Genomic DNA, 8,872 nt, shown 5'->3' on the forward strand with positions numbered 1-8,872 from the left:
ATAATGAAAACAAAATCACTGTATAACTCCCAAAGATCTCATGTGCGGAAATCATGGTGTGATACGTTGCGATCATGATGGTGCCTTTCCTTTTGAAGAAGAGGTACCTGAAACCAAAATTGAAAACCGTAAGCATAAAGCTTAGTGACTTCCCCCATCATACCACATACCATACAATAAACGTACTGTTAGGCATATATGGGTGCCCGACCTACCCTGCTGAGCATATCTGGGTGTTCAACCTACCCGTCTCAGGCATACCAGCGTACCCGACCTACCCCTGTCAAACATATCGGGGTGTCCGACCTACCCCTATCAGGCATATCTTGGTGCCCGAATGTAACATCCCCTCTCTGGCACGTATCACAATATTGTCCGCTTTGGGCCACTCGGCACGAGGACTTCCCAGGGGGTCACCCATCCTGGTACTACTCCCGCCCGAGCACGCTTAACTGCAGAGTTCTTATGGGATCTGCTGCCCTCACGGCTTTAAAACGCGTTGTGTTAGGGAAGGTATCCACACCCCTTATAAGGAATGCTTAGTTCTCCTTCCCAGCCGATGTGGGATCAGGTGCAACCCACCTTCACCCCCCATTATAGGGTTCGACGTCCCTGTCGAACACATCGACCCATACCCTAGCTCTGATACCATTTGTAACATCCCCCTCTGGCACGTATCACAATATTGTCCGCTTTGGGCCACTCGGCACGAGGACTTCCCAGGGGGTCACCCATCCTGGTACTACTCCCGCCCGAGCACACTTAACTGCAGAGCTCTTATGGGATCTGCTGCCCTCACGGCTTTAAAACGCGTTGTGTTAGGGAAGGTATCCACACCCCTTATAAGGAATGCTTAGTTCTCCTTCCCAGCCGATGTGGGATCAGGTGCAACCCACCTTGTAAATATGCACTCAGAAAGTGGGTTAGATCTGATCCCACATCGGCTTGGAAGGAGACCGAAACATTTCCTTATAAAGGGGTGTGGATACCTTCCTTGTAACAACGCGTTTTAAAGCCGTGAGGGCAGCAGATCCCATAAGAACTCTGCAGTTAAGCGTGCTCGGGCGGGAGTAGTACCGGGATGGGTGACCCCCCTGGGAAGTCCTCGTGCCGAGTGGCCCAAAGCGGACAATATTGTGATACGTGCCAGAGGGGGATGTTACAAGATCCCATAAGAACTCTGCAGTTAAGCGTGCTCGGGCGGGAGTAGTACCGGGATGGGTGACCCCCCTGGGAAGTCCTCGTGCCGAGTGGCCCAAAGCGGACAATATTGTGATACGTGCCAGAGGGGGATGTTACAAATGGTATCAGAGCCAGGGCACGAGTCGATGTGTTCGACGGGGACGTCGAACCCTATAATGGGGGGTGAAAGTGGGTTAGATCTGATCCCACATCGGCTTGGAAGGAGACCGAAACATTTCCTTATAAAGGGGTGTGGATACCTTCCTTGTAACAACGCGTTTTAAAGCCGTGAGGGCAGCAGATCCCATAAGAACTCTGCAGTTAAGCGTGCTCGGGCGGGAGTAGTACCGGGATGGGTGACCCCCCTGGGAAGTCCTCGTGCCGAGTGGCCCAAAGCGGACAATATTGTGATACGTGCCAGAGGGGGATGTTACAGATCTGCTGCCCTCACGGCTTTAAAACGCGTTGTTACAAGGAAGGTATCCACACCCCTTTATAAGGAAATGTTTCGGTCTCCTTCCAAGCCGATGTGGGATCAGATCTAACCCACTGTTACAAATGGTATCAGAGCTAGGGCACGGGTCGATGTGTTCGACGGGGACGTCGAACCCTATAATGGGGGGTGAAAGTGGGTTAGATCTGATCCCACATCGGCTGGGAAGGAGAACTAAGCATTCCTTATAAGGGGTGTGGATACCTTCCCTATCACAACGCGTTTTAAAACCGTGAGGGCAGCAGATCCCATAAGAACTCTGCAGTTAAGCGTGCTCGGGCGGGAGTAGTACCGGGATGGGTGACCCCCTGGGAAGTCCTCGTGCCGAGTGGCCCAAAGCGGACAATATTGTGATACGTGCCAGAGGGGGATGTTACACCGAACTACCCTCCAATTTATTTCAACCGGTTACGGGGACTATTTCACTCCCTAGCACTACCATATAATAAACATAACATAAACATACCGTCAGGCATATCTGGGTGCCCGAACTACCCTCCAGTTTATCTCAATCGGTTTCGGGGTCCAATCCACCCCTCCTACCACTATCACATAATATCATAGCATACTAGCACATAAAGCATAAAAGATAGTGGCATACCAGAAAATTATCACAAAGACAATCATCTCTACTATAATCAACTACTAGTGGGCCGACATTGGTGCCTTTGACCCACTTCTACAGGAAGGTAACTCATCTCGAGTGCTGTAAAGTGGCTGAGAAATCTTCGGATCTGAAATCAACCCACCTCATTCTCTACACATGAAAGATTTCCTTAATTCCCCTTTCATACTCATAACCCCTTAAGGGTCAACTTTGGTTAAAGTCAAAGTCAACATCCTAGTAAAAGTCAACATTCCAAGTTAATCAACTCGCCGAGTTGACCCCTTCAACTCGTCAAGTTCCATAAATCATAAAACCTTGAAATCGCGATCCAACTCATTGAGTTATTTCAAGAACTCGTTAGTTCCTCCCAATCAACAAAGCCGGGACTTCTAAAATCAACCCGTCAAGTCCATCCTTGAACTTGTCGAGTTCTTCCTTTTACAGAATCGGGACACTTCGACCCAACTCGTTGAGTTCCTCTATGAACTCGTTGAGTTCTTCAGTTTGTTAAGCTTGCTTAATGTATTAAGCCATTAGTCTTCGAATCTAAGTCCCATATTCCATATATGGGTTGAATACACATCTAGGAGGGTGAAGTTTCCTACTTTACCCATTAAGACCCATCCTAGAATAAATAAGCTCTAACCCTAACTCAAAATGGCTTGGATCCAACTCCTAAAACCATCAAAACTTCAAAATAAACCACAGGGTCACAAATATGGACTCTAGGGACGATTTGGTCATGTAAAGTTCCTATCTTTACTTTCATGCATGACCTACTTGGCTTAAAATACAAAAAAGATGGTCTAAAAGTTTCATAGGACTTCCATGGCCATAAAGTTGTCACTTTTATGCCATGAAATCCCCTCAAGACCTTAGATCTGAAGGGTTTTCCCATATAGGATGTCCAAATCCCAAAAACCAACACACTTCAACCGAAACATGAAGGAAGCATCCTAAAACTAGATCTAAGCATGCTATAGACAACTTAGGAGCTTTTATACCTTAGATGAACCAAAAATGAAGCCCAACTTCTAGATCTACTCTCCTCCTACACGTCTTTGCTCCTTCTTCAAGTATATCTACTTCAAAATCACCAAGAATGCACAAAATTTGGCTCAAACTCTCAAAAATAAATTAGGGTTTCGTGGTTAGGGTTTGGGGTAATGGATGTCAGAAATGAGGCCAGCTTATGGGGGTTAAAGTGTTTAAATATGATGCAAAACCCTGAAAATTAGGGTTTCATTTTGCCAGCCTACTCATTGAGCTAAGGCTTCTCAACTTGTCGAGTAGACTTCTTAACCCGCGTCCAAATCTGTGTCTACTTGACGAGTTTGGAGCCTCAAACTTGTCGAGTTTCTATACAAAAATGAATAATTGTGAATTAAATACATACTAGGAACCAGACATTATAAATCTCCCCTGCTTATTTTAGACTTCGTCCTTGAAGTCTGCTAAGGATGCAAATAGCTCTAGGTAGTACCCCCTCATCTCATCCTCTGGTTCCCAGGTCTATTCTGAGCCATTGCGGTGCTACCACTACACCTTTACCAATTCAACCTTCTTATTCCTTAGGTCTTTCGTCTTCCTATCGAGAATGGCTACCAGTCTCTCGATGTAGTTCAGGCTGTATTCCACATGGATATCCTCTAAAGGCATAATTGTGGAGTCATCCACTAAGAATTTCCATAGCTAGGAGACATGAAAAGTGTTGTGGATCTGTCTAAGCTCTACCAGAAGATCCAAACTATATGCCACCTTGCCCACCTAGGTTATAACCCTGAAAGGTCTAATATACATGGGGCCCAGCTTGCCCTATTTTTATGAAGCGGATGACACCGACCATATCCCCGACTTGAAACTCCAAGTCCGATTAGCATCTATCAGCGTAACTCTTCTGTTGACTCTATGCCATCTGGAGTCTACCCCGGACCTGTTGGATCTTCTCTGTCATCTTGAGTACCACTTTGGTATTCCTCATGACCTTCTGGCCAACCTCACCCAACATATTGTGTTCATGCACTTCCTCCCGTAAAGCATCTCGGAGAGAGGTCGATCGATACTGGTGTGGTAGCTATTATTATAGGAAAACTCTGCCAATGGAAGGTAGGTATCCTAGTTACCACCTGTCACACCCCCAAACCAAGGATGGCGGAAACGTCCGGGGGTGGAGGACTTCATGTATAGTATCATAACCACAATTGCAATAGTAATTTAAGCAAACACAACCAACATATATATAATTGAAAGAGTTACATCATAGTAAGAGTTACATGTTTCCAAATCAATTACAATATGTTGACAAAACATAAAATGTTGACGCCTTAACGTCCCATCCTCAAAATGCACTTTGATAACTGTTTAGTGATTTCCTGAGAATACAAGTTATTTGAAAAAGTGTCAACACAAAGGTTGGTGAGTTCATAAGCTTTTGTTTTCAACTTGATAAAAGTCTTTCTCTTGTAAATGTCATGTTTATTTCAGAAAAAATCCAATATTTTCCTTATAATGTGTAATGTACTCTTATATCCGAAGACTAAAATGTATAAGTAACCTTTCTTACTTATAGAAAATGATATAAGTTTAAATCGACATAAACGTGTTTGAATTCAATGAACTTCCTGTAAATTCTTATGTTTGTTAATACTTTCTGTGAGTTCATTATAACCATGCTATGACCTAGTTGGCCTGAAACGATGTTCTTCAGGCGTCGAAAATGTTTATGACATTTGTCACCCCAGACCTGCCGGTCTAACTGTTGCATGCAGTTAAGGTGTGGGTTTGTCAAACCCAATATAGATCAAAATATATAACTATCACTCTCTCCCTCCAGGAGACTCTGGTTACAATACAGGACTTAATGGTGAATGTGAAGCGAATGTCTTACAAAGTTATTAACAAATTTACGTATAATGTAGTGAAAATCCCTTTTCGTATAAATGTAACCTTTTGCAATGAATGTATTATGTGGTATATCATAAACTATACCTATTATAATTTACCAAAACAAGGGTAGTAGTGGTAATATACGTAAACTATATTTAACATAGTTTATTCAAATGTTTGTATGAAATGGATGTACTTTGCTTATAACAATTTGTTATCCTTTGTATATGTATTAAATCCATTTATTAACTCATGCATGTCTATATATCAAGACCAAAATGTCATTTATTTGCAATAACATGCATTCACATAAAGATGTACACCTTTCTCGACATGTTACAAGGTGAAATGAAATCATTAGTATTTCTCTTGTTATTGCAAATTTCATTTCTGTTCTTATAAAATTTATAGAAAATTCATAACAGATCCAAATCAGAATCCATAAATTCTGGGAGTTTGGAAAATGAGTCTATTTTGTTTATAAATTTTCTCAGGATTTTTAGTGACCTTCAACGTAAGTGAAAATGATCATGAACGTAGACTGGTCCAGTTTGGTTCTTGTAATGATATGTAGTTTTGTAAAAATCACCATAAATTGTAGAAAAATCGTATGGAGATGTGCAAGTAGCCATTTTAAAGCTAAGAACTTGAAATACTTGCACCTTGTACAGTTTTGAAAACAAAAATGTGTTAGTTGACCAAAACTGTCTGTGAATGGAGTGAAACTTTTCTGATGTAAGCTATTAGATACATTTAGCCGTGTTCTTGATGATTTAACTTGTATTCCCCCCCTTAAAACTTACTAAAATATTAAAATATAGGGGTATGAACTCACCTTGAGTGATTTTAGAAGATGGATGATGGAGATATGTAGTATGCCACTCAAGAACACTAAGAAGATGTCTTGAAGGTTCGAAGATCTATCATTAATGTGATGGAATTTTGTATAAACAATCGATGATTGAAGTAGAACGAAGTGTAATAATCACAAGGAGGATGAATTATACTTACCAAGAGTAGAATAAAGCTTGATGATCAACCTTGGAGTCTTGAAATAGAGAGAAAAAGTTTGAGAGAAAAGTTGTGTTTGATTTTTGCTGAAATGAGAGCAAGTGAGTGAAAATGAGGAGAGAGGTTGATTTGTTCCAGCTTTTAGAATGTGGGAATAACTTGTGAAAGAGGTAAAAGTACAAGGAAGTGACAAGGTATGGTGGGGAGGAGTGTGGGTTAGTCATGGAGTGGGTATGGTGGTTGCTTGTGTCATAATACAAAGAAAATCAACACTCAACCTTTGTACTTTACCAACCACTAAATTTTATTCTTTACATAAAGATTTCAATAAAAATATGATTAAATTATGGATATTTAGGGTCTTATATGTTAAAATATGATTTTTGGAGAAAATCCCATGTTAAAATGATGAAAAACGGGCTTAAAATGCTAAAAATATTGAAAATGGGTGAAAAGTGTCAAAAATCCGAAGTTTAAGGCCGGAGGTTCGGTCCTTGCCATTGGAATCGAGAGGTGGGTAAAAGACCGAGAGGAGAGGATGAGGAACCGAAAGTGCGAGGAGAAGAGCAGAAGCGAGACTCGGTTGTGCTTGAGGATCAAGAGTGCGATGGCGGAAGGAAGAGCGAGGTTCTGTCTCGGTCCAAGTTCGGTTGCTGGGTTTCGGTTTTGGCTGCCAGGTGTCGGTTTCGGTTGCTAAGTCTCGGTTTCGGCTGCTAAGTCGTTGTTTCAGCCTTTAAGTCTCGGTTTCGGCCTCTAAGGGGAGTTTCGGCTCCTTGAGGCTGATTTTCTCGTTTTTACCCCGTTTCAAGCCGTTTTTGAACTGGTTAAGGGTCGGGATGGCACAAATAACTATAAAAAGTTACGGGAACTTTTGAGAGAGATTTGGGAGAGATTCAGGAGAGATTTGAAATAGAGAGAGATAGAGTGACTATGATTGATGGAGGTTTCGTTTGTGACCTTTTTGAGTGTCCGACTTTGCAATGCGAGGTCCGTAAACCCCGTTAAGTCATGTTTAAGGCCCCACACACTACCGATGAGTGTGTAATAGTGTTTTATCGCTTTGGTTCAATGTTTAGCATTATGAAATCTATGAAATTTCAAACGTACGAATTTTCCAATGATGTTTTCTCATTAAAATAGCAAGTTGTTTAGTAAATACACAATGTAAACCCTAATATATAATGGCTAAATGGGTCGTCTGGTTTGACTTGTTGACTTTGACTTGACCCGAAATTGACTATTGTCACATCATCCCCCCGTTAGAGGGAATTTCGTCCCGAAATTTACGTTTTGACTGGGACTTCAAGAGTTTGGAAAGAGATGCGGGTATTTTTGTTTCATTTGATCTTCGCGTTCCCAGGTGAACTCAGGTCCCTGTTTAGCGTTCCAGCAAACCTTTACAATGGGAATACGACTTTGTTTTGTTCGCTTGATCTTTCGATCCATGATTTCGACTGGTTCCTCCACGAAGTGGAGATTTTCGTTAACTTCAATTTCGCTGAGAGGTATTACAAGTGTCTCATCCACTAGGCACTTTTTCAAGTTTGATACTTGGAAGGTAGGGTGTACGTTACTCAGTTCTTGTGGTAATCGGAGTTTTTATGCCACAGGACCAATCCTGGAAAGGATTTCAAATGGTCCGATGTACCTCAGGTTTAGTTTCCCATGTTTACCGAATCGTATCATTCCTTTCCAAGGGGAAACTTTCAGTAGTACCCAATCTCCGACTTGGAATTCCAAGGGTTTGCGTCGCTTGTCTGCGTAACTCTTTTGTCGATCACGAGATGCCTTCAATCTTTCCCAAATTTGAACAATCTTTTATGTGGTCTCCCTTATGATTTCAGGGACTTTTCCCCTAGCTAGCTGAGTATCCCCCACTTCGGCCCAACACAGAGGTGATCTACACTTGCAACCGTAGAAAGCTTCGAATGGAGCGACTCCAATACTAGTGTGATAGTTGTTATTATAGGAAAATTCGATAAGCGGTAAATGAGTATCCCATGCCTTACCAAAGTCTATCACACAGGCTCTCAACATGTCTTCTAATGTCTGTATAGTGCGCTCGCTCTGCCCGTCGGTTTGCGGATGGTAGGTCGTACTCATATCTAGCCTAGTTCCCAGAGATTTCTATAAGGACTGCCAAAATCGCGAGGTGAATCTACTAGATCTGTCAGAGATAATGGATATTGGTACACCATGCAGTCGTACAATCTCCTTGATGTATGTCCTGGTTAACTTCTCCATCTTGTCGGTTTCCTTTATTGGTAGGAAGTGCGCAGACTTGGTCAATCTGTCTACGATTACCCATATGGTGACAAGCCCACCCGATGTCTTAGGCAGCTTGGCTATGAAGTCCATGGTTATCCGTTTCCACTTCCACTCAGGTATATACGGCTGTTGTAGTAATCCTGATGGCTTCCAGTATTCTACCTTGACCTTGGCGCAAGTCAGACACTTGCCCATATAGGTAGCAATCTCAGCTTTCATGTTCGGGCACCAGTACAACTTCTTGAGGTATAGATACATCTTATCTGAACTTGGATGGATGGAATATCGTTTCTTGTGTGCTTCGTTCATGACAACATCTCGGAACCCACCGAACTTCGGTGTCTAGATCCGGCTCATGAGGTAGCGAGCTTCGTCCTCCTTGACTTCTAGGTTTTTATCCATCCCTCTCAATGCCTCACCCGTCA

Source organism: Lactuca saligna, chromosome 2 (genome assembly GCF_052625555.1).
Source record: "Lactuca saligna cultivar CGN05327 chromosome 2, ASM5262555v1, whole genome shotgun sequence".
In the NCBI taxonomy this organism is placed as follows: domain Eukaryota; kingdom Viridiplantae; phylum Streptophyta; class Magnoliopsida; order Asterales; family Asteraceae; genus Lactuca; species Lactuca saligna.